General features: G+C 42.1%; 2 long non-coding RNA genes across 4 annotated transcripts in view; both read left to right on the top strand.

The window, feature by feature from the left end:
• The window catches only part of LOC101699918 (uncharacterized), a 70,077-nt gene extending 42,794 nt beyond the window's left edge, over window positions 1-27,283 (top strand). For 2 of the 3 annotated variants that reach the window (XR_015451142.1, XR_002390033.2), the window contains exons 2-5: window positions 18,949-19,132; window positions 21,971-22,099; window positions 22,277-22,338; window positions 24,502-27,283. This is a non-coding gene — a long non-coding RNA (uncharacterized LOC101699918). The remainder of the gene's footprint in view (window positions 1-18,948; window positions 19,133-21,970; window positions 22,100-22,276; window positions 22,339-24,501) is intronic. The other variant, XR_206174.4, reaches the window with a different exon arrangement.
• LOC147828225 (uncharacterized) lies at window positions 102-16,166 on the top strand. Its single transcript, XR_015451143.1, has 2 exons — window positions 102-8,091; window positions 13,240-16,166. It is a non-coding gene; the product is annotated as an uncharacterized LOC147828225 (long non-coding RNA).
• Window positions 27,284-27,495: the final 212 nt, after the last annotated feature.

The following is a 27,495-nucleotide window of genomic DNA, read 5'->3' as shown; positions in this document are numbered from 1 at the left end:
CATCAGTGAGGCATGGTGGTCACACCCTGATCCTAGCCACTCGGGAGACTGAGACAGGAGTATTGCAGCACTGAGCCCAGCGTGGACAATTAGAAGTAAATATTTTGGGATATACCTCCAATCTAACATGCATGAGACCCTGAGTTAAATCTTTAGTAGTAAAGAAAAAAGAAAAATTATTTGGTGGAAATCTTTCAGGTTTTTTTTTTTGGTACTGGAGAGTGCACTCGGGTCTTTGTGCTTGTGAGGCAGGTGGCAGAACCACTGAGCTAAATCCCCGGCCCTCTTTCAATTTTTTAATTCATTTACTTTTCTCACTGGTGGTATATGGTACAATAGCTGCTCATGATGGTGGACAGCAGTAATGAGTCACTGTTCTGTCAGCAGGTGTACACCCAGGGTGAACAGCCACTGATTTACAGTGCACTGCATTCCATAAAGTTCATGAGCTACTTAGTATTTTATTTTCAGTTTGTCTGTGTGTTACATAAATTTCCCAAAATACAGATCAAGCAATGTGTGTTGAGCAGGTTTAAAGGCTCCAAGGCTTGACAGTCATGTTTGATTAATCAGGTATATTCTGTGCATTTTCAATACATTTTATTTCCCACTTCCTTTGGGTTGGTCACAGTATTTTCCCTTTCTAACTCAAGTAGCATCTGTAGACCCATTTCACCCACTCTTTATAAACCCCTTTGTAGACGTGACATTCATCAGATTGTTTCCTGTTTTGAATGCTGTATTAATCAGGTTCTCCAGAGCAACTCATCCCGCAGAATAGTATGAGAGAAAAGGGAAAACTACTCTACATTTTTTTGGTTTTTATGTTTGTTTCTTTGTTTTTCTTTGACCTTTTTTGATTGGTATTATAAAGAGGTCCCCTACTCGGGTCATACTCTGGCTCACATCACCAGGATGAGGGGTAGGATAGAACTCTCCAGTGAAGACACAGGGCTGAGCAGTTTGAATGCAAGACACAAAGTGTGTGCAAGACTAAAGAGAAGAGGTTTGTATTGCTAGTCCTAATTCATGCTGATTCTGGGAACCTGCCTTTGTAGCTGCGATCTTCTGCCTTTCAGTACAGGGTTGCTCACTGCTCAAATCCCCCTTCCTCTTCATGACCTTAATGAGCTGAAGACAGGTCTGTCCAGCACTTTCACTTCTGAAACTGTTTCCCCTTTGCAGTGATTTGTGTCTGTCTAGGGAAACAGATGACCACGAGCCTTTGTTACATGTTTCAGAAATGACAAGAGACTGTAACCCTGAAATCTCCCTAAGTGACTCCTGGGTTCCCCAGACTCAGAACTGAACTTCCATGTTGGCATCCTGGAGAAGCCCGTGGAAATGGCTACAGAAAAAGGCATGGTTGAGAGCAGCACAGAGCTTCAGTTCGAGACCCCTTAGTCTGTCCCCCTGTCTCCCAGTGGGTGTCATCACAGACCATCAAGCAGTGGAGCCTGTTCTGGCTCTTCACACTAGCAACATTGAGAAGTAGTGCAGTGGTGAGGACAAGGAGGGTGTGCAGGCTCAGGGTACTTGGGGCTATGTCATTCATTCTGCCCGGGCTTGGTGTGCAGACTTTTGGCAGCTCTTGTGGTCTTTGTTTGCCCACCCTGGGTACCTAGTCATTCGGGAGCTTCTATGTGCACTGCACGTGGTACGTCGGGGGTTGTCAGGCATTGGTGCTTGTGCACGTCAGAAAACATGTGAATGTGTCTCAGCTTTCTTGTTACAGTCATGATAGAGAGCATGAGCAAGATCGTGGCATTGGCAGAGGTCAAGGATGTTGCTCAGTGTGACATGACACACAGGATAGCCCTTAAAAGAATGAAAGATTGGCCCTAAATGTCACAGTGCTCTGCTTGCAGGTATGTCTCCCTCTGCACACTCGTGACCCTGTTCACCTCTACTGGATTATGCACCATAGCTTCATGTACGGCGTTTGGGCTGTCCATAGGCCCTAGAGACCAGTGAGTCCTGGATGTGTGCTCTACACTCAGCTACACATCCAGCTCGTGTGCATTTAGGGTCAGTGCGCTGAGATGGGAGTGTTTAGGGTTCATCCTGTATTTCCATTCATTCTCTCCATATTGTTTCCAGATTTTTTTCCATGGCCATACATGTAGCTCCTGACAGGGTCTCTGCTGTTTGCCTCCATAACCTCTTATTTGGCTTCCCACAGTTAGGTTAGGGGAAAGCGGGCTTGTCTGGTTCTGTCACTGGTGTAAACACCACAAGCACCTTCTTTTGCTGCCCTAGAAGTAGATTTGGGAAAATGCCACAGGTGCTCGGGGCTCAGGAGCCTATGCTGGTGCACAGTATGTATCCGTTTAGGCCCCAGTGCACCCCATCCCTCTCGCACCATCCATGGGCTATAGTTCCTGTTTCTCATTTCATGGCCAAGCAACGTTAGGCTTCTTCTAATTTCACTGACTGTGAAAAACGACTGGCATACCTTGTGAAAAATAAGATTTACTATGGGTCAGTTTCAGTCCATGATCAACTGATTTATTTCCTATAGTCCTGGAGCAAGGCAGAAAAAGGAATAGAGAAGTGCATGGTGAAGGAAACTGTCCAAGCTCATTTTCACGTGGGAAGGGCAGAGTGGGAGAGGGAGAGGGAGAGGGCTGTGTGGAGGAGTGCCGTGTCCTATTCTAGCGCATGACCCCAGTGCCCTCCTTCCTCCAGTGCATCCGTGGATTAACCCACGGAAGAGCTGAGAATCTGCACCATGCGCTGACCCATGCACTGAACAGCCAACCAGCTTGAACCAAGGCTTGACCGCATGGCATTTAGAGCACATTTTACTCTGAATCTGGAACAGAGTTGAAATGCGTAGAAACCGTGGGTTTTATTCATACAAGAGTCATAGTTAGTCGCGATAAGGATTTACTCCCCTTTATGACAGCATAGTTTAACCTGGAGATCATTAAGTGAAATATTCCAAACATAGAAAATGACACCATGATCACCTTGTACTTAGCATCTGGAAAACCCAGCCTAACAGAAACAGTGTCATGACGCTGAGATTTGTGGGTATTTACTCATTGGGAGATGTCAGTGAACAGGTACAGCGTTCCTCTGCTCTGTACAGCCAGCTTCTGGAGATCTCGTAGGCATACAGGAAATGACAGTGTCTCATATGACACTGAAATTGCAAAGAGCATTTTCTAGCACACTCCCCACCTACTCAGAAGGTAACTGTGTTAGGTGAGGTGCTGACCAGGTAGGACTGGGAGTCATTTTGCAATATACACGTTTGGACATATGTAGCTGCAGACTTTTTAATGAGTAGATGTTTACACTTCAGGCACTTTACAATCATCTTGTGGAAGGGTTAGAGTCACTTGATACAGCTTGATTCTTTTTGAATCCACTTCCCTCCCACCTCCCTATCCACTCCTCTAAATCCTCTTTCCCCATTTTTCTTCTTGTTGATACTGTTAATCTTATTTCATGTTTATGAATGTTTACGTTCATTGAGGTTACTAGTTTCCTATACATGACACACATTTATTCTGCTTATTTCACCTTCCCTCCCCCTGTTCTCATGCTTAGGATCCAGGACCACTTCCCATCTGCAGGAGATCCATCCCCTTGCCTCCTGTCCATCCTTTATTGTGCTTTTTATTTGTAGTTTGCCTTACTCAAATGAGAGATACTCTGTGATATTTAAGCTTGTATGTTTGATTTATTTTACTTAATATTTTCTATTTTAAGTGCATCCATTTTGCTACAAATGTCTCAAATCAATCCTTCTTTGTAACTAAATAGTATTCCTTAAAGTGTAGATACCACATTTTCTTCATGCATCCACCTGTTGATGGAGATGCAGGCTGCTTCCAGGATTTAGAGGTTATGAAGTGTGCCACTGTAACACTGGTTTGCATGTATTGCAGTAGCATGATGTCTTTAGCACTTTGGGAAAGATACCTAGAAGGGGGATAAGCTGTGTCACACAGAATTTCTAATTTTAGTTCTTTGAGGAATTTCCATACTAATTTCCATAGTGGTTGTAGTAGTTTACGTTCCCACCAGCAATGTAAGAGTGTTCCTTTTTTTGGTACTGGGGATCAAACTTGGGTCCTCAGCTTGCGAGGCAGACACCAGGACCACTGAGCTAAATCCCTGGCCTGAGTGTTCCTTTTTGACCACAGCCAAACCAACATTTGTTATTTTTTGACTTCTTTTTATTTTTTTTTTCCAGTACTAGGGATCGAACTCAGGACCTTGCACTTGCTAGGCAGGCGGCGGCATCACTGAGCTAAATCCCTGGCCCATCTTTCCATTTTTTTAATCTCTTCTACGATCTCCTTTTTCAGAGTATTTTAGTTTTGTTTCTAGAGGTCTTTCACTCATTAGCTTGGTTAATTCCTAGGTATCTAATTATTCTTGATGATATCATATATACTATTGTTTCCATAATTTCCTTATCATTGTTCATTCTTGGTGTACACAAGTGCTCTTGATTTTTTTTTCTTTTTTTTGTTACTGGGGATTGAATTCAGGACCTTGTGCTTGTGAGGCAGGCACGGAGCCACTGAGCTAAATCCCCAGCCTTGCTCTTGATTATTGTATGTTGATGTTGTATCCTGCTACATTGCTCAAGTTGGTTATTACTTTTAAGAGTTTTTCAAAATGTGTTTTTTTAATAAAATGGAGTACTACTCAGCCATAAAAAATGAAAAATTAGAGACATTTATAGCTAAATGGATGCACATTGAGGCCATACTCTTAAGTGAAATAAACAGGACACACATGTGTAAATACTGAATAGTTTCTCTAGTGTGAGAAACTGAAAGTGTAAATAAAGACTACAAGGTATAATAGATAATGTGAAATAGGAAGAAAAGGGGCAAAGGAGAAGTGGGAGGGGTAGGGGAAAGGAATGAAGGGAATGGAATTAATATGAGAAAATGGAAACAAAGTCTTTGTAAATAGGGAGGGTTGGAGGGGTTGAAGGGAGGGCAGGGGAATGGAGAAAAAATAAGAATCAAGAGAGATTATGTAAAGGTGCAAATTTCCAATGATTAATGTCATTATATTGTATACCTAAAATGTACCAATAAAATATGAAAATGTTTTTTAAAAAAAGAATTTTTCAGAGAAATTCTTTGGGTCTTCTATGTAGAGTATCATGTCATCTACAAGTAATGATAATTTGGTTTCTTTTGTTTCCTATATGCAGTGCTTTTATTTCTGTCTCTTGCCTGATTCCTTTAGCTAAAGTTTTGAATGCTTTATTGAATAAAAGAAATAATAGTGGGCATCCTTGTCTTGTTGCTGATTTTCGAGTGAATGCTTTCTGTCTTTTCCCATTTAATGTGATATTTGGCATTTATCATACACAGGTTTTATCAAATTCAGGTATGGTTCTCTTTTGCCTACTTTCTTCAGAGTTCTCATCCTAAAGGGGTGTTAGATTTTATTGAAAGATCTTCTGGATCTATTAATATAGTCATATGATTTTGACCTTGCATCTGTGTATGTAATGAATTACATATATTGATTTGGATATATTAAACCATTCTTGAATCTCTGGTATAAAATTTGCTTGGTCATAATTTATGATCTTTATGTTTATGTGTTGCCTTCTATTCACAAATACCTTGTTAAGGATTTTTTTTTTTTTTTTTTTTTGGTACTGGGGATCAAACTTGGGTCCTTGTGCTTGTGCAGCAGGCAGCAAAATCACTGAGCTAAATCCCTGGCCCTTGTTAAGGAATTTTGCGTCTATTTTCAATAAGAACATTGGCCTATAGTTTGTCGATCTTTAACTGGTTTTGAAAGCAGAAAGATGCTGACTTCTCTAAATGAATTTGAAGACACTCCACAGCTTCCACTTGCTTTGAAGAGCTTGAGTACAGGTGGTATCACATCCTTAACTTCCTTTTTATACTTTTTTTGGGGACCAGGGATTGAAATCAGAACCTTGTGCAAGCTTTCTGGAGTGCATCCATCAGGTCCTGGTCTTTTTTAATTTGGTAGATCTTTTATAACTGTCTTAATTCCATTGCTTGTTAGTGGGGTTTTCAGCATATTTGTATCTTCTTGGGTTAATTTTGGTAACTTTTATGAGTCTAGAAATCTATTTCTTCAAAATTTTTCAATTTATTGGAATATAATTTTTCACATTTGTTATTGTCTTTTGGATTTTGATGCTGTCATAATTTTGCCTTTTGCATTCTTTTTTTCTTTTTTTTTTTTGTTTTTTTGATACCAGGATCAAACTCAGGACCTTGTGTTTGCAAGGCAGGTGGTGAAACCCCTGAGCTAAATCCGAGCCCTGCCTTTTGCATTTCTTATTGCAAATATTTTCTCTTTCTCTGCTTAAGTTTCCATAAAGTCTTAGCTATTTGGTTTAGGCTTTCAAAGAATTGGCTCTTCAATTCATGGATTCTTTATATATATATTTTTAATCTGTTTCATTGATTTTCACTCTAATCTTTATAATTTTTCTTGTTAATTTCAGTTTGGCCCTGAATTATTCTTGTTTCTCAAGTATCTTAAGATTCTTCATACAGTTATTTATTTGAGTTGCTCTGTTTTCCAAATGTGAGCATTGCTTGCAAAAAAACCTCCCTCTGGGCTGGGGATTTAGCTCAGTGGTTCTGGGGCCTGCCATGCAAACTCAAGGTCCCGGGTTCAATCCCCATACCAAAACCCAAACCAAAACAAAAAAATACCCTCCCTCTTAGTTCTGCTTACATAGTGTCCTAGAGATTCTGGTACACATTGCAAACATTGTCATTAACTTCCAGAAATTTTTTTTTTTTTTTTTTGGTACCAGGATCAAACTTGGGACCTTGCACTTGCAAAGCAGGTGGCAGAACCACTGAGCTAAATCCCCGGGCCCAGAAACTTTTAAATTTCTTCTTTGATTTCCTCTGTGATCCATTGGTTGTTTAGTAGTGTGTCATAACTTTCCAGGTTCTTTTACATCTTTTGTGATTTTTCTGTGATTGATTTATATTTTCATTGCACAGTGTTCTGTTAGTAGACATAGGCTGATTTTTATTTTTAAAAATATTTCTTTAATCAAGCTTTAGTGGACTATCAGGTGATCTACTTGCAGAAAGTACCCTATCCTGCAGAAAAGAATGCATACTCTCTTGGAGTGGGGTGGACTGTTCTGTGCACATCTACTAAATCCATCTGTTCAAAGTCATGGTTCAGCTGTAATATGTTCTTCTTGATATTTTTCTTTAGTTGATCTACCTTTTTGTAAAAGTAGGGTGCTAAGATTTCCCACTAGATTGTGTTAATATTTATTTGATCTTTTTTGTTCAGCAGCATTTCTTTTATGAGTAGAGGTACTCTAGTATTTGGCACCTAAAACATCATCTCTTCTTGTTAGATTGTTCCCCTATTATGCAGAATCTTCTTTGTGTGTTCTAATCAGTTTTAACTTGAAGTTTACCAGGTCTGAGATTAAAATTGTTACTGCTACTGTGGAGCCAGAGTGACTCCATTTTGGAGCTGTCTCCTTTGTTCTCTCAGAGTGACTCCATTTTGGAGCTGTCTCCTTTGTTCTCTCAAACTTGTGCTTATCCACTCAAAATTCCTAAGTTTATTACCCAGCCATCTGTGTACTCAGGAAGGACATTCCGGACACACTACCTATAAGGTAAACAGTTAATGGCTAACTGCCCACAAAAGATAGATGTGACCATTAGTCAGTGGACCTGCTAACCATCAGCTTATGACAGTCGGCCCCTAACCTTTGCCCCCTTCTCCCTTGCAAAAATCTATACGTAACCCCCTTAACCCCCCCGAGCCTAACCAATCAAAACCCTACACTTCATATGTATTTAGCATTAACCAATCACCTGGCTACTAACAACCAAAGCTTGATGTATATTCAATAAAAACCCTGCTAGTCTCGAGGCTCGGGGCTCTCAATCTCGATCCGCTGCGTCGGTGACAATTGAGAGTCCCTGCTTAAGCTTGAATAAACGACCCTCGTGTGCTTACATCGGAAACGGTCTCCTGGTGGTCTTTGGGACATCGCGATCTGGGCACAACATTTGGGGGCTCGTCCGGGATCCCAAGACCTTCAGGACTCCCGTACCGGAGGGTCAACGCCGGCTGGTGAGTGTTTTCTTTGTGCTTGTAAAGTCTGGGCCTATTTTCTGGGAAGGTCGGCAGACGGTCTAGGCGGACGCGCTGCAAGGGCCGCCGACCCGGAATCCTGGAAGACGTTCCGGATTCCACTGGTGGGGACGGAGTGCCCCAAGAGTACGGGTCAGTGAGACTCCTGGAGGGACGGTGCGGGTCGCTCCCGCGGCACGGCAGGAGGCCGTCGTCCCATTTGCATTGCCTCCGATCGCGCGGAGGACGGTTTTGTCTCACCTTGTGCTTCTCTGTTGCGTTTGTGTGTCTGTTTGTGCTGACTTGGACCGAGACGATGGGACAGACTGTGACTACCCCTCTTTCCCTTGTAACAGACCATTTCAAAGAAGTTAGAGAGAGCGCTCATAACTTAAGTTTAAAAATTAAGAAGACTAAGTTCATCACCCTCTGTGGCTCAGAGTGGCCCTCCCTCGGGGTAGGATGGCCCCCCGAGGGAACTTTTGATTTGCAGATAATTCGCAGAGTTCGTAAAGCCATCCTCCCCCCCGATCAGATACCCTACATAGCCGTTTGGGAATTTCTGGTTTCTAACCCGCCCCCATGGGTTAAGCTCTTTTTGCCTTCACAGCAGCAACAACCGGAGTTAATCCTGACGGCCAAAGAAAAGGCTCCTAAAAAGCGCGCGGATGAAAAACAACCCGAAACCAAGCCAACCGCGCCACTTTACCCTGTCCTCCAGGGAGGGACCGAGGAAGATCTTATATTTCCTCCCCCTTACTCTCTCCCCTCTCTTCCGCCACAGCAGGCTGGAGGAGGTGACCCAGTCCCAGCCGGGGCTGGGGAACCCGCCCCGGGCGCCGCCGACAACCGTAATGGTCCCGCCCAAAATACTCGTCACCGGCGCGCCGCCTCGCCGGCAGGACCGGCAGATTCAACTGTCTGCCCGCTGCGAGCAATAGGGCCCCCTGATGAACATGGAAACCAGCCTCATCATTACTGGCCCTTTGCTACCAGTGATCTTTATAATTGGCGCCGACAACATGCCAATTTCTCTGATAACCCTAGAGATTTGATTAACCTGTTAGAAACTGTTTTGTTTACCCATCAGCCCACTTGGGATGACTGTCAACAGCTTCTGCAGGTTCTGTTCACCACTGAGGAACAAGAGAAAATCCAAAATGAGGCCAGAAAATTGGTTCCTGGTGACAGTGGTCAGCCCACCACCAATGCAGACACCATCAACACTTCTTTTCCTCTGTCCCGACCTAACTGGGACTTCAATACGGCAGAAGGTAAGGAGAGACTCCGAGTCTATCGCCAGACTTTATTAAGAGGTCTCAGAACAGCGGCGAAGAAGCCTACAAATTTGGCTAAGGTAGGGGATGTACAACAAAAGTTAGATAAAAGCCCTGCTGCTTTCCTAGAAAGAATTCAGGAAGCTTTTCGTAGGTACACTCCTATGGACCCAAAAGCAGTTGAGACAAAGGCAGCTGTAATAATACATTTTGTCAACCAGGCGGCACCAGACATTAAGAGAAAGTTACAGAAAGTAGATAGGTTAGGAGAAAAGAGTATTCAGGACTTAGTGGCAGTGACAGAGAAAGTATATAACAATAGAGAAACCGCAGAGGAGAAACGAGAAAAAGCTGATGACCGCCAGACCCGAAACTTAGCTCAGATCCTTCTGGCTACCACTGCGGGAGAGCAGAAAAAATGTGAACGTAGACTAAAAAAGATTGTGATGAAAGGAGAAAACAAAGAGAGACGCAGAGAGCGCCCCCAGTTGGAAAAAAATCAATGTGCTTATTGCAAAGAATACGGACACTGGGCCAGGGACTGTCCTAAAAAGAAACAGCGAGAAGGACGCCCCAAGACCCCTATTCTGGCTGCGGATGAATTAAATGATTAGGGGGGACGGGGTTCGGCACCCCTCCCCGAGCCCAGGGTAACCCTAAAAGTGGAGGGGAGACCTATTGAGTTCCTGGTGGATACAGGGGCTCAACATTCAGTCCTACTCAAACCGTGTGGCCATATTTCTGATAAAACCTCCTGGGTTCAAGGAGCTACAGGCATGAAAAAGTATTCATGGACAACCCAAAGAACAGTAGACTTGAGAGTGGGCCAAGTAACCCACTCATTTATGGTTATACCAGACTGCCCCTACCCCTTATTGGGAAGAGACTTACTTACTAAATTAGGGGCTCAAATTCATTTCCAACCCGGGGGCACAAAAGTCCTTAATCAAGAGGGAAGGCCCATTCAGGTACTAACCATAAACCTAAAAGATGAATATCTACTGCATCAAAAGAGGGCCCCTCCTGATCCTGATATGGAACAATGGCTCTCCATGTTCCCACAAGCATGGGCAGAAACTGGAGGCATGGGGCTAGCTATACACAGGGCACCGGTGTTTATAGAAATAAAACCTGGAGCAGATCCGGTACGAGTTCGCCAATATCCTATGCCCCTGGAGGCCCAGAAAGGAATAACTCCACACATCAGGAGGTTACTTGCTCAGGGGATTCTCAGACCTTGCCAATCGGCCTGGAACACCCCCTTGTTGCCAGTACAAAAACCTCATTCTAATGACTATCGGCCAGTGCAGGACCTCCGGGAGGTAAACAAGAGGGTTATGGACATTCACCCCACAGTGCCTAATCCATACACCCTATTGAGTTCTCTTCCCCCGAGCCATCGCTGGTACACAGTCTTAGATCTCAAAGATGCTTTTTTTAGCCTTCCACTGGCACCTAAAAGCCAAAACATCTTTGCGTTTAAATGGAGTGATCCAGAACAAGGCATCAACGGACAGCTGACGTGGACCCGATTACCTCAAGGATTCAAAAACTCTCCCACCATCTTCGACAAGGCCCTACATAAAGACCTGGGTGAGTTTCGCCTCCAGAACCCCCAACTAACTCTGTTACAATATGTAGATGACCTTCTTGTGGCAGCTGAGACACAGAAAGACTGCTTAAATGGAACCAAGAGACTCTTGATGGTCATAGGAGAGCTGGGGTATCGGGTGTCCGCTAAAAAGGCCCAGATCTGCAAACCCGAGGTAAGCTACCTGGGGTACGTGCTTAGAAAAGGGCAGAGATGGCTGTCGGATGCTAGGAAAGAGACAGTACTTAAGATACCCACACCAGATTCCCCTCGAAAAGTCAGAAAATTCTTGAGATCGGCGGGCTTCTGCCGCCTATAGATACCAGGGTTCGCAGAGCTCGCAAAGCCCCTCTACGAGGTAACTAGAGACAGTCAGGCTTTTCAATGGACAGAAAAGCTACAAAAATCTTTCGATCAAATTAAAACAGCCTTGCTGACGGCACCAGCCTTGGGCTTGCCTGATATTACTAAGCCATTCCACCTTTACATTGATGAAAACAAAGGAGTCGCTAAGGGCGTCCTGATCCAGTATCTAGGGCCATGGCGCCGCCCAGTGGCGTACTTATCAAAAAGACTTGATCCAGTTGCGTCAGGATGGCCCCCGTGCCTAAAAATGATTACAGCAGTAGCTCTAATGGTCAAAGACGCTGACAAGTTGACATTAGGCCAAGAACTGTACGTGACCACCCCTCACGCCATTGAGAGAGTCCTAAAACAGCCTCCGGATCGATGGCTCAGTAATGCTCGCCTGACCCACTACCAGAGCTTACTCCTAAATCCAACCCGAGTTGTCTTTCAGGCCCCGGCTGCTTTAAACCCAGCCACACTGTTGCCAGACCCGAACTTAGGGGCTCCGCTTCACGACTACACAGACATCCTGGCCCAGGTACACGGAATTCGAGCAGATCTGAGTGACCAACCATGGCCAGACACAGACAACACCTGGTACACTGATGGGAGCAGCTTTGTTCGTGAGGGCCACAGGTATGCTGGGGCAGCTGTGGTGACAGAAACTGAGGTCATTTGGGCAGAACCATTGCCCACCGGGACCTCAGCACAACGGGCAGAGCTCATAGCCCTGACCAAGACATTAACTTTAGGACGGGGCCTAAAGTTAAATGTATACACAGATAGCCGGTATGCCTTTGCCACTGCGCACGTCCATGGGGCCATCTACAAAAAAAGGGGACTCTTGACAGCTGAAGGAAAGACTATTAAAAACAAAGAAGAGATCCTTGCCCTCTTAACAGCCCTCTGGCTACCGAAAAAATTAGCCATTATCCATTGCCCAGGACACCAGAAGGGCGACACTCCAATTGCCAGAAAAAATAATCTAGCTGACCAGACGGCCCGAAAAATAGCTTTAAAGGTTGATCTGACACTGGCCACTCAGCTGCCCGATCCGGAAAGTGCAGCCCTCCCAGAAAAGCCCCAGTACACTGAAAAAGACTTAAATTGGATAAAACAATTACCTACGCCCCAGTGCCTCAACGGGTGGTAGAAATCTTCTGATTGTAAAGTCATCCTGCCTAAGACACTGGGAGAACAAGTTCTCTCCAAGATACACCGGACCACCCACATGGGCACTCGGAAAATGCAAGATCTCCTGAGACATGCTGAAATTAAGATCCGTGATGCTAATTCTACAATTAAACATATTGTTGCTACCTACAAAGCCTGTCAGTTGACAAATGCCACCCACAATAGGGCCAACCCAGAAAATAGGCTGAGGGGAAACCGACCTAGAGCCTATTGGAAATTGGACTTCACCGAGGTAAAACCTGAAAAGTACGGTTATAAATACTTGTTAGTTTTCGTAGATACTTTTTCAGGATGGATAGAAGCGTTTCCTACCAAACATGAGACAGCGCAGAGTGTGACTAAAAAGCTGCTAGAAGACATCCTGCCAAGGTACGGTTTTCCAGTAATGCTAGGATCAGATAATGGACCCGCCTTCATTTCCAAGGTGAGTCAAACCCTAGCACAGGTGTTGGGGACAGATTAGAAATTACATTGTGCATACAGACCCCAAAGCTCAGGACAGGTAGAAAAGATGAATAGAACCTTAAAAGAGACCTTAACTAAATTAACCTTAGAGACTGGCGGTGACTGGGTGACTCTCCTTCCCTTCGCCCTTTATAGGGTGCGCAATTCACCCTATAAAATGGGGTTGACCCCCTTTAAAATCATGTTTGAAATTCCCCCTCCCATTATCCCCAACCTTCACTCAAATGTACTTGTTAAATTTGATGACCAAAAGTTGTTGCTTTCTTTAAAAAGCCTCCAAAGTGTACACAAAGACATCTGGCCTAAGTTAAAAGCCTTATACCAGACCGGACCACCTCCTGAGCCCCATCGCTACCGACCTAGAGACTGGGTCTTCGTTCGGAGACACCGGCAAAAAGACCTTGAGCCCCGTTGAAAAGGACCCTACGTCACAGTCCTGACCACGCCCACTGCTCTCAAGGTCGACGGGATTGCTTCGTGGGTACACTACACCCACGTTCGCCCTGCAGATCCTCACACTGTCCTAGAAGACTTCGTTCCATCATGACAGGTGTCCAGAGACCAAGACAGTCCCCTCAAACTCAAGCTACGTCGTCGACGATCGTGATTATGGTAACTGTACTTTTGACACCGACACTAGGAAGACAAAACCCATATGCTCCCTTAAATTTAACCTGGATGATCATTAGTACGTCTACGGACAACATTGTTAATAGTTCATCTGAAGTGGCTCCACCACTTACCTGGTGGCCAGACCTAGACTTTGACCTGTGTTCGCTCGCCACAGGGACTTGGAACACTGGAAACTGAAAAATCGGGCCTAGAGGAGAGCCAATATGTAAAAAAGACATAGGCCAATGTAATACTAATAAAACATCCCTGCCCATGGCTCCAGTACCTATGGCCCCTCCTAGACTTGACCCTGGGTGTAGCCATTCTCTTGATAAAAACATCCTACAAAGCACCCCCTTTTATGTTTGTCCGGGAAAAAGGCGCACACAGTCTCAGATAAACAAGTGCGGGGGACCTGACCAGTTCTATTGTGCCAAATGGGGATGTGAGTCCACGGGCACCGTCTCCTGGGCCCTGCCTGTCAAGGACGATTTTATTTCTTTAAAAAGAGTCCCTGGGCCCCCTGGCCTGCAGACAAATCAAAAGGGTGGTAATTTCTTAGTTCTTAGTGGCCCCTGTACCGGGTTCCTCTGTAACCCGGTCAGACTTTCATTCACGGATTCAGGTAAAAGGTACACTAAATGGAAAACAGGCCAGACTTGGGGACTCCGTCTATATCAAGATGGTTATGATACCGGGTTGTTATTCACTATAAAACTGAAGGCAGAGCCGCTCACCATAGGGTCTCCCCAATTGATAGGGCCAAACTTGGCGCTAGCTCCAATAGCCCCTTTCAGACCTATTAAGCCCCCTCCCCCAAAAAGCTCGCCTATGTCACCAAAACCAAACGCCTCCGTACGGCCATCAGACTTAACCTCCGCTCCCACATCCCCGCCCTTGATTCAAATGATCACCCAGATTGATAAAGTCGATCATAACCGGGACCAGGACCACCTCTGGAAACTGATGGTTCACACCTTTAAAGCTCTAAATACATCTAGGCCAGACCTCACTCAGTCCTGCTGGCTATGTTATGATACTAAGCCCCCATACTATGAAGCAGTAGCTTATCTAGACAATTTCACTAAGTCAGACAGCCCGACTCAATGTAGATGGCAACAAAAAGGGACAGCTAGGCTGACCCTACAATCAGTAACTGGACAAGGAACTTGTGTCGGCAGTGTCCCGGCCTCCCACCAACACCTTTATAACAAAACCGTCCTTAGACCTAGGCCTAAATATCTCATTCCCCCTTATGATGGATGGTGGGCCTGTTCCTCTGGACTTACCCCTTGTGTACATGGGCTAGTGTTAAAACAAACAAGAGATTTCTGTGTACTTGTACAATTAGTCCCCCGGTTGTTATATCACTCAAAAAAAAAACATCCCCAGCCGCCTGGCTGAAACCCAGGTCAGAGTTAAGCGAGAACCTGTAACGGCCATTACTTTGACCGTTCTCTTAGGATTAAGACTAGCTGGGACAGGAACGAGAGTTTCATCGCTACTAATACACAATAAATATTATAATGACTTAAGGACAGCCATAGATATAGATATTAAAAGGCTAGAAAGCTCCATCTCCCACCTCCAAGAGTCTTTAACTTCACTAGCAGAGGTAGTCCTCCAAAACCGAAGGGGGCTGGACTTAATTTTCCTTCAACAAGGAGGACTCTGTGTTGCACTAGGTAAAGAATGCTGTTTCTATATAGATCATTCAGGAGTAGTCAAAGAATCCATGGCTAAAGTTAAAAAAGACATCGCCAAACGTAAACAAAAAAGAAAACAATCTCAAACCTGGTTCGAATCTTGGTTTAATTCTTCCCCTTGGCTCACTACCCTAATTTCTACCCTGTTAGGCCCCTTGCTTATCGTGTTGCTACTATTAACCTTTGGACCTTGCATACTTAATAGACTAGTTTCGTTCATTAAAAAGCGAATTAACGCTGTTCAGTTAATGGTACTCAGGTCCCAATACCAGCCAATACCTATTGATTTGACAGAATTAACCCCCAGAGGCCCATGATTGGCCCTCTACAACACCCTGAGAAGGGGGGAATGTGGAGCCAGAGTGACTCCATTTTGGAGCTGTCTCCTTTGTTCTCTCAGAGTGACTCCATTTTGGAGCTGTCTCCTTTGTTCTCTCAAACTTGTGCTTATCCACTCAAAATTCCTAAGTTTATTACCCAGCCATCTGTGTACTCAGGAAGGACATTCCGGACACACTACCTATAAGGTAAACAGTTAATGGCTAACTGCCCACAAAAGATAGATGTGACCATTAGTCAGTGGACCTGCTAACCATCAGCTTATGACAGTCGGCCCCTAACCTTTGCCCCCTTCTCCCTTGCAAAAATCTATACGTAACCCCCTTAACCCCCCCGAGCCTAACCAATCAAAACCCTACACTTCATATGTATTTAGCATTAACCAATCACCTGGCTACTAACAACCAAAGCTTGATGTATATTCAATAAAAACCCTGCTAGTCTCGAGGCTCGGGGCTCTCAATCTCGATCCGCTGCGTCGGTGACAATTGAGAGTCCCTGCTTAAGCTTGAATAAACGACCCTCGTGTGCTTACATCGGAAACGGTCTCCTGGTGGTCTTTGGGACATCGCGATCTGGGCACAACACTACATTTTTGGGATCTTGATGTGTGGGGTCCACCCCATTGATTATGCCCAAAGCAGGCTGTGAACTATGCAAACTGCACAGAGTTGACCCTGTAATTGGCTTCTTCATAGAAGTGAGTCTGGCGGAAGCCTAAGTGCTGAGGTCAGAGTGATCCCCATTGAATTCTGTTCCCAGAGTTAGAACTTTCTTTACTAAAAAGACAAGGTTACTTATTAACCACAGCCTACATTTTGTCTGTTCTGCTCCTAATTCAAGACTGCTTTGTCTCTTCCTTTACAAGCCTTGCCTGCAGCCACAATGTCTCCATAGCAACTCCACATAGTCTGACCACAGAGCCACTTTACCCTTATCTGTGATGTCACCAGTAAATATCAACAGCTCCGGTGTTCAGGGCCTTTGCTTGTTCCTCCTTGCTTGCACAAGCATTGGTAATCCTGGCTCCTCATTTCTCTGTCTCTTTAATTCTGTCTTTGAGTTTTTCTTTTCTTTTTCCTCTTTTTTGGTACTAGGGATCAAACTTGCAACCTTGCGCTTATAAGTCAGGCAGTGGAACCACTGAGCTAAATCCCCGGCCCTTGAGTTTTTCTTTTACCTTTGCGTCATGACACCCAGCAGAAGATCAGAAACTGCCTCAGGAGTCTCTGATATTGATTCATGAAATACTGTTTTCTGTCTTTTGACATTGAGTTTATGTATATCTCTTTGGATTAGATGAAATGCTTTCATGTAAAAGACTATTAAATTCTGTTTTTTTATCTAGTCAGCCAATCTGTGTCTTTAACTGGAGAGTTGAGGCCATTAACATAGACAGGTATCACTGAGATGCTCATTATTTACTATCATTTTACTCTTTTATGGTTGGTAACTCCTTTGTTTCATTTTCCTGTTGTCATTGTTGTTGTTATTGTTTGTCTATTGAACTTGGTGTTTTTCTTTCACTGAAATTTTTAGTTTTTTTGGTCTTGCCATTTATGGGTAAGATATTCTTGAGTATATTCTGGAATGCTGGTTCCATCATCCTGTACCTTTTGAGCTGTTTTTTTCCCCTTTTTCGTAAAATGTCCTTATTTCTCCCTGTACTTTGAAGCAACACATTGGTGGGCCTGGTAAACTGGGTTGGAAGCTACTTGCTCTTTGGGCTTGAAATAGTTCTCTCCAAGCTCTTCTGGCCATAGCATTTTGTACTGAGAAGTCTGCTGTAATTCTGAAGGGTTTCTCTTTACATGTGATTTATTGTTTTTCTGTGCTTGCTTTGAGAAATCTTTTTGTTGGATATTTGGCCATTTGGAAAGGACGTATCTCACTGAGCTTTTGTTTTCATCATAGTTGTTTGGTTTCTAGAAACCTTGCTTGCTTGTATTTTGAATTCTTTTCTCATATTTGAGATATTTTGTAGGACAATTTCTGTAAATTTACTGATAATTCCATTTGTGCTGTCTTCTAGCTGTTCTCTACCTCCAGTTAGCTTTGTTTGGTCTTTTTAGTCTTGCTCAGTAGCTCCTGGGTTGTATTTTCTTATTCTTTAATTTTGGGGGCATTTTCCTTGAGGACTTCTTCATAATTTACCATTCTGTCCTCTGGTGCTGCTTTGTTTTGACTGTGATTCAGAGCTAAAGGGCCAGAAAAGCACTGTGAAATTTGTTAAAGTGAGACTAATAAGACTTCTGTTTCAAGTGTCCCTTCACCAAATGTCTTATGAGGCAAAATCAGAATGTAGAAAATTGTGTCTGGCCTTGTGGGATAAAAATTTAAGTGTGCAGCATTATCCAAGTGTCATATGAAGGGAATTTCAGATTGAATTCAGGGCATTTGCTCTGAGCTACATACATTCTTTATTTTTTACCATTATTCTTTAATTTTGATAATGAGTCTCTGTGATGTATAAGCTGGGGTGTAGTTTGGTGCTGCCGCTTCAAGGTATGAGAGTGGTGTGAATACAGGTGTGGCTAAAAAGCCCAGCTATGGTGAGGGGTTTACAATTACTTCTATTTAGAGGGTCAGATGTAGGGCCAAATTAAACATCAGTCATTTCCTTATGTCCAAAATATTGTCATTTGCATCTCTAGAGAATGAATGTCCAGTAACCAGTGCAAAATCCACCTTTGGATTCTTCCCCCTTGACAGAGCTTTTTGTAAATTTCAGGCTAGTTTTTTTTTTAAAAAAAGAGAGATAATTCTTTCCACAATCTGGAATAAAAACCCTAAAACTACTATAATTTCCCAAACAGAGTAAATATCTATTTTTTTTTATAATACACCAGTTCAAAACATTTAGTTTTGGAATCTGATTTTGTAGCTGTGTATTAGAACTGGGCTCTGAATTGGACAGAATTGTGGCAGCTGTGGTGTTGTGAGAACTGAACTTTGAGCCCACCTGTAAGAAACACACATTTGAATTTTGAAGTGAAATTTGGAAAAGGCACAGATCAACCTTCAGTGAATAGAGAAGTTGTATAAGCATGTAAAGGAGGAAATTTTGATCTGGGAGGATGGCTAAGGAGGATGCATGGAAGTTCCAAATTCAGCTTTCCTGATATTGCGTATGTTTTTTAGCACTTGGGTGTGTGGGGCACAATGAGAGCAATGTGCAAGCTCAGAAATATGTTTAACATTCTGAGTGTGTGTTCCCTTGTGAATTTCTTCCCTGTTGCTTGTTTTGATGCATGTTTTTGGGAGAGAGAGAGAGAGACAGAGATTGCCTGAAGGATTTATAAATGTTTTCATGATTTATCCATAGGACTTTCATATTCTTGGAACCTAGTGGGCTGATCTGAAGAAGCACAGATTCCAAGTGCCATGGCACAAGTAAGCTCCCTGTCTGCCGAGCCTCTCTGCCAAGCCACCCTGCCCTGTAGCCAGACAGCTATGCACTCAAACCCTTACAACCTGTGAACCCAAATCGATTTCTTCTTCTTTAAATTGTGGGTATTAAGTATTGTCTCAGTGCCAAGAAAAAACTCTCCCAAATTTGTTTAATTATAGTGTTTTAATGACAATGGTAGTTTTGTACCTTGTCTTTGCCACATTTTGCAAGTAATATTAAATTGTAGTGAGAAGAAATTGTATTCACTGTGTGTGAGATCTTATTGACTACTTAGTTGTCATTGTGTTCTCCTGTTTCTATTGTGGCTGTCATCTTAAGGATCCACTCTGCTGAGGGACAGCAGATATCCTTCCCCTCAAGTGCAGTTTACTGTACTTATAAAAGTGCTATGGCTCTTCCTTTGACATTGACTTTTATCCCAATTTTGAAAATAACAGCTGCTCCTTGAAAAGATGTGCACACTCTAGTCACAATACCCTCATATTCAGTCTCAGGGACAAGGATCAGAGCAACATGCAAAAGACCTGATGCATAAAACTCCTACCTCAGCATTGTTTTGGCTAGAAGTGTCTTCCATGCTTCTGTCCTTATTCCTTCTTACCCTTCCTCTCCACCTTTCTCTGTTCTTTGCTCTGTTCCTTCTTCTTTCTTTTATTTTCTCATTCCTTCTTTCACAGATTTAAAGAGACTCAGATGCTCTTAGGTCATAATCCACAGAATATGGCCTAATAGCGTATGCAATGTGCATTCTCCTTAGACCTGTCCTGTGACAGGCATTGAGAATAGCCACAAGAAGTGTGTCCCTCGTGTGCACTTAAAATGTCCTCGCCTGTCCTTGAGCACTGCTGCAAATGGATAATTTATATGGAGTAATGTATTTCAGCCTCCAGACATTCCAAACATATGGGACTTAAACATTTTGAAAGAGAGAAATGACTACACGGGTCAGTTGAGGTCTGGGAACATAGCAATTTAGTATTTAAATATTTTGCAATTAATTTTATTCTCAAAAAGAATTTTAATGAGATTTGACAATAATAACAATATGAATGTCCTAGGATTTTGCAATTTTATTCTGAAAGTCTTTTGGTGAGATTTAACAATAATAATATACATTTCCTAAGAACCCTCAGAAAGTTTACAACTGGGCCTTGGGCAGGGTTAAGAGAATCGAGGTGAGACTCTATTAGACTCATCCTCATCTTCCCCATGGACAACCGCTCCCCTATTTGGTGTACTGTTTCTTATCATTTTACCATGTATAGCTGCCAATATGCAGTATTCTTTTAGTTTAACCACCTTGAAATACCCATAAGTGAGGCCTGTAAAATTGCACAGAAAAGCATTATTTTTTTAGTTGGTACACAAATTCTTTTTATTGTATACAATGCAAATTTCTTTTTCATTTCTTGTGTCTTTTACCTTCCATGATTTACATAGGTTTCAATGTCTCCCTGTAATTCTGATAGCTTCATGATTTTCTTCTGGGCAAACACTTTTCTTTTACTTCAAAAAGTATTCAAGCTTATCTTTCCCATTTCAAGATGTAATTTAATTATTACAGAAAGCATATGAAGACTAAAACATCTGCTTCTCCCTGCCTCCTGTATTACACCGATTGTCATTTGTGCCATAAGAGCTCTATAAGCATCAGTGTTCTGTGATATCTTGTATCTAGATGTCCTTGCAAAGCCTCATGCAGTCATAGGTGGGGCTTTTCAGAGGCCACTGGATGTAGAATGTGTGACACTGGGATTGATGCATGGTGTGATGCTAGGATTAAGGGTGTGAGTGCTACCTGGATAGAGTGGAGAAAATATAAGGGGCAGAGAGAGAGAGTTGCTGTTGTCACTTGTTGCTTACTGTTTGCTGATTTTGCTGCCTTCTGCCTGCCATGGACTGTTTCTCCTCTGCAATGCCCTTCTGCCATGTCACCTGCCTTTGAGCCAATCTATTACACACTGAAACCTCTAAAACTGGGAGTCAAAGTAAACCTTTCCTTCTTTAATTTGAGGTGTTGGGTATTTTGTCTCAGAAATGAGAAAAAATTAAGACATATTCTATTCACATGTGAGCCCACTGAAAACTCTTCCTTTTCTGTAGTCTGCTTGTCATTCTCTCTACTAGTAGAACAGCTCCTTAAGTAGCAGGTTTTGAAACTCTTTCTGTGCTTTAAAGAAGCTGTCTCATTAGAAGGTGTATTTGGAAGTGAAATTATTTTTTCTTCAATTCTTCCTTTCATTATTGCTGTCTGTTAAGTTTGCAAAATATTGGTAATCAATACATTTAATAGCTACTTTCATCCTATCCATGGCCCCATTTGTCTCTCTTAAGCCACTTTTCAAGTGAGTGACCCACAAGATAATAAGGCTTCCTTGATCCATGTTCACTCTTCTTAGACATTCTCCAATAAAAACTTAATTTTTTATTACAGTTTCAAATTATCATTCATAAATTTTGCTTAGTGTTCAACTAAGGCTTTGTCTATGAAACCATGTTGAACTGTCAAAATGCTGTCTAAACAGAATCAGAGAACCAAGGGATCGTTTTCTTAATAATAAGTTGTGCAAAAAGGTAGTTTCTATAATCTGTCAGAGTAATTCTTCACATACTTACATACCTTACTTTTTTCACTTGGATACTGATTTTGTATTCCTCTTCCGTGAACCATGTTGTAGTGACAGTGTACAAATAAATCTGGGTTTAACCAGCAGGAGAAGCAGTGTTCCCATTGCACTGTTGCTTTAACAGTGAATTCCAGTGTAACAGCAAAATTCCTGTGTGAGGCGTGCATGTGGATGGAGGATAAGTGTTTGATGACCGAGACATGAAGTAAACATGTGGAAAACTCAGCCTCATATCAGCTTTGTATGAGATGAGACGGTTCATGTTGTGAATCTCACGCTTCTTCCTGAAAACACGTCTGATGCTGTAGGAGGCAGTGACCTTTGAGGATGTGGCTGTGAACTTCACCAGGATGGTGGAGTGGGCTTTGCTGGATCCATCCCAACGAAGCTCTGCAGAGATGTGATGTGGGAAACCCTTAGGAACCTGGCTGCCATCGGTAAGGAGATACCATTTCCTCATGTCTACAGTCAGAGAGCCTTGGTTGGTGCTCACCAGTGAAGTTTCCTTAATTGGAAGATGGAAACATTGTGATGCATCTTCCAGGCATGGTCACATTTTACCATGACTCTAATTGCAATCTACTGATTTTCATATTTCTATTTCTACACTTTAGGAGGAAACTCAGGTGATCAGCAAATTGGAGATGAGTATGAAACTTGCAGAAAAAAATCTAAGGTAATTTATGCTCATGAGAAGAATGTTCTTCCAGTGTCAGAAATATTAAATCCAAGCAAACTGTAAAAACAAAGCCATGTTCAAATTTCTTTAATCTCACAAAATTTCTCCAAGGACTTATCTACACTAAATATCTCTAATCTGACAATAATATTTGAAATATTCCAGTTTCTGAAATGTAGGTGTTACTGATATTATGCCCAAAGTGACACCTTTGATGTAATGTAAAAGAACAAACAACTGGGCATGGTGGTGCCCGCCTATAATCCAGCACTTGGGAGGCTTAGGCAGAAAAATTGGTGCAAGTTAGCAGCCAGTCCTGGCCATATAGTGATTTTAAGGCCAGCCTCAACTGCAGAGTGAGACCCTGTCTCCGAAAACAAAAAGAACAAACAAATTATGTCCAATCCTCAAAATTATGAATATGTTGGGCCAGGGATTTAGCTCTGGCACCATGCGTGCCTTGCAAGCACAAGGTCCTGAGTTCGATCCCTGGTACAAAATAATTATGGATATGTTGAATGAAATTGCACTTACACATTGAGGACACGAGTATATAAAACAAATTTTGTGTATACACTGAGAACTAAGTTTAATTGTATATACATGTGTTTTTAAAAACCACTTTCATATTATACAAATTATATGTGATACTATATGTAGTTAAATGTGATATACACACTATTTGAAAAATTGCTAATGTTGTGGATATGTTCAAAATCCAAATGAATGCCACTGTTTAGATCATAGTAATTTTCAAGCAGTCCTCCAAAGCACATAGTCCATTTATGTTAGTTACTTTTCTCTTGTTGCTGAAACAAAATACCAGACACCCAAAGTTAAAGGGGAAGGAGTTTATTTGGCTTATACTCCATAGAGGTTTCAGTCCATAATCAGCCAGCTCCAAGGCAGGGACAACAGATAGGCATGGCAGAGCAGAAACACCATGGCACACACAAGGCAGCAAAGGTAACGAGAGAGTTAACAGCATCTCCCCCTTTTATCTCATTCAGACTACTTAGGGTGGGCAGCACTCATGCCCTTAACCCTAGTGCCCTTGAGCCTGGCATTGCACCGTGAATCAATTCCAGCTTCACACACTCTAGGTCAAGCCTATGACCACATGAGGCTTTGGGGGGACATCTAGACCCAAACCACAACACCGTTCATGTTCCGAAATATTAGAAGGCATATTATTGGTGATGCAATGTGGTATAACATCTGTGGAAATGTACATAGAGATTCCACAAAAAAGGAAAGATAGAAATCTCATTTATCCAGCTATACTTATACTGTATATGTTCCCCACAAAGTTAAAGTAATCGTATTACAGTGATGCATAAATGCCCATTTGTAGCAGCACAACTTAGAAAAGCTGAGCTCTGGAAGAAGGCTAAGTGCCCATTCACAGATGAGTTGATTAAGGAAACATGGTATAGCCAGGGCATAAAGGAGCAGGCTTGGAATCTCAGCACTCTGGGAAGCTGAGGCAGAAAGATCTCACATTCATGCTCAGCCTTGGCAACTTAATGAATGATGAGACTCTGTTTCAGAATAAAAATTTAAAAGCCTGTGGATGTATCTCAGTGCTAAAACCCTGGGTTGAATTTCAAGCACTGAAAACTACATGGTGTGTACACATAATGGAATAGTATCCATAACAATAGTGATGTCATTTGCCAAAATACTGATGGATCTAGCGCTCATAATGTTAGATTACGTAAGTGAGACACAGAAATTCCAGTAGCAGAAGTGATATTTTACATGAGATTCCCAAAACATGAATTAAGGAGTCAAACAAAGGAGGGATGGTAGACGACAGACATTTTGGATGGGTGATGATGTTCAGCAGAAGGGGGACCAGATGAAGTCATGGAGGTTAAGGTATCAAAGGGCATCAATATATGGAACATATTTCACCAAGATGTATTCCAGTTCCTCAGAATGAAAGTAAGTATTCTGTATTACCAATGTGTGGATTACAAACTCCCAAATGAATCCTACTGTTGTGGTAAAAGCTGTTTCCAAGCCATCATCCAGAGTGTACAGTAAGTTCATGATGAAATTCCTAGGGGACATCAAAGCAGAACTCCTCTGCTAAATCATAACTAAAAGGATACATGTTTATGTGATTGGTTGTTCTGTTTCTTTTCCCTTTTACAGAAGTGAAGATGGAGTGACATCCCATCAATATAAATTATGGTATCAATGTGGAGAAATGCTTGTTCAGACTCCAGCTACTAATGCACACATGAAACTTGTTTGTGTAAAACCAGGTGAAAGTTTTTCCTCTAGAAGGCCCCTGATTGGTCATTCATCAGCAGATGGGCCCATCATGGCTAACACTGGACTCAAGTCACCTGAGCAGTGGGGATTGCAAGGGAAACTAACTGTAACACACATGAGAAAACCTGCACAAAACTGAAGTCCTTGCAGAAATGTGCAAAGACAATTTCTGGGGAGAAACCCCATGAATATGTGTCATGTGGAAAGTACTACTCTGATTGCACCGAAGAAAGAACCATTGAAGAGAAGCTATTTGTATATAAGCAAGATGTGAAATCATTCATTACACCCAACAATGTTGAAATCGGAGGAAGAAGTCACAGTGAAGTGAATACATACACATGTATACCATGTGGAACAGGTTTTAAGTCTCACCATGATATTCAGACACATGAAGAAATTCACACTGGAGAAGAAACCTATATAAGGAAACACTGGAAAATGCTTCACTAACAGCAATTCCTTTGGTAATCTTCAAAGAACTCACATTAGGGAGAACCCTATCCATGCAAACAATGTAAGAAAGCTTTTATCACACACAGAATGTCAAACACATGTATGGACTCACACTGGGGAGAAACCTTATGTGTGTAAGCAATGTGAGAAAGCTTTCAGCAGGCAAGATAGTTGGAAAACACATGAACAGACTCACATTGGGGAGAAACTATGTATGTAAGCAATGTGGGGAAGCTTTCAGCACACAAAGAAATTGTCAAAGACATGAACAAACTCATACTGGAGAGAAACCCTATGTATGTAAGCAATGTGGAAAAGCTTTCACCACACTGAGTTATTTCCAAGTACATGAAAGGATGCACACTGGGGAGAAACCCTATGTATGTAAGCATTGTGGGAAAGCCTTCACTCAACACCAATATTATAAAAAACATGAAAAAATTCACACTGGGGAGAAACTCTAGCATGTAAGCAATGTGGGAAACCTTGTAATGGAAACAAAGACATGTCAAATACATGTACGGACTCATACTGGGGAGAAGCCCTATGTGCATGAGCAATGTGGGAAAGCTTTCAGCACACAGAATAGTTGCCAAATGCATGAAAGGACTCACTGGGGAGAAGCCCAATGTATGTAAGCAATGTGGGAAAGCTTTTGGCATGTGTAAAAGTTGTCAGAGACATGAACAACAAACTCACTGAGGAGAAACTAAGCAATGTGGAAACGCTTTCTCCATGCTATGTTTTTGGCAAGTACATAAAAATTCACACAAGGCATAAACCCTGTGTGTGTGTATGCATTGTGGGAAAGCTTTCAACACCAATATTTTAAATCCATGAAAAAAGCCACTCTGGAAAAACCCTACGTAAGCCATGTGGGAAAGTTTTCAGCACATACAGTAATTTAAAACACATGAGTAGATCCACACTGGGGAGAAACCATGTGGGAAAGCTTTTAGCACACAGATTGTCAAGTACATGAAAGGACTCACTGAGAGAAACTAAGCAATGTGAAGACAGGAAAGAACTCACTGTTGAAGCACTATGTGTAAGCAATGTGGGAATGCATTTAGTGCATAGAGTTATCAGGTATATAAAAGAAATCACTCTTGGGAAAAAGACTAAAAAATAAGGAAAAGCCTTACTGTGGTAAACATGTTGATTAAAAATGGTGAGTGAGGCCGGAGATTTAGCTCAGTGGTTTCACCGCCTGCTGCACAAGCGCAAGGACCTGAGTTCGATCCCTGGTACCAAAAAAAGAAAATGGTGAGTGAAATAACTGAATACATAGTGACTTGGGCTGACACAAGTCAGACTGAGATCTTCTAAGCCATATAAATCTCAGTCCACACAGGTATCGTTACATACATGAATTCAGAGTGTAGAGAGTTGGAACATACATGAGCAGTGTGGGAAAGGTGGGGTTTTTTTCTGCAATAAACTCAAATACATGAAAGAATTCACATGAAAGGGAACATATATTGGAAAATTTTTGGTTCTTCCACTTTTCTTGAAATATATGAACGAATTCCCACTAAAGAGAAACCCTGAGTACTATGACAAAGCATTGTGGGATGCCCATAGCATCAGAAAACATGCACATTTCTGAGTGCTAGTATAAATATAGAACATAAGAAATCTTCAGTTTTACATGATATTTCATGACACTGCATTGCACAGTGGAGAAATCCACAGCAACATATTATATGGGAACACCTGGAGTCATTTTGGTTTAATTCACATTGAAAATAAACACAGTACTGTGAGAAAGCATTACTGTGAGGCATATACACAAGTCATCAGTTGTCCTGCCTGGAAGAATGAATATTGTATGAAATCCCTGTAAATGTACAAAGTTCTCAGTTATAACTCATATTTTCCAAATCCTGCGGTCACTTCTCATGTGTTTAAATGTAAAAGGTAAGTTGCAATTGCCAGGCAGGTGTGGGGCCACTGAGCTACATCCCCAAGATAAGTTGTATAAAACTCAGTTATTTCTCTGGAAAATACACAAGCAGAGGAAATATTAAGTAAATATTGTGAACCCTTAAAGTACATCTCTGGATTCATTTTAAGCTAACTTTTAAAAATAAATGTGCTCTTTTGATCTCCAGTACCAAATAAGTAAATAAATGGGCTCACATAATTCTGTACATTCTTGTAAGCAATGGCATGGGACTTTAATATCATCTCTTGACTTAGATGACAACTGTCTTCTTTATTTTACATTATGTTAGATCCATAGGTGAATTGACTTGTACTTCTTACATGCCAGTTGGCTCAGTATTTTGTAGGTTATTTTTGTTTCATTTTCCTTTGCTTTTAGTAATTGTAGGGTAATTTGTTTTTGGTACCAGGACCTTGTGCTTGCAAGGTGGGTGCCGTGCCACTGAGCTAAATCCCCAGCCGAAGTAA

This window comes from Heterocephalus glaber, unplaced genomic scaffold (genome assembly GCF_053883595.1).
Source record: "Heterocephalus glaber isolate CG9 unplaced genomic scaffold, H.glaber_assembly_v1.0 deba00001204, whole genome shotgun sequence".
NCBI lineage: Eukaryota > Metazoa > Chordata > Mammalia > Rodentia > Bathyergidae > Heterocephalus > Heterocephalus glaber.
The sequence above is the reverse complement of the archived record's forward strand: the minus strand, read 5'-3'. Positions and strand labels throughout refer to the sequence as shown.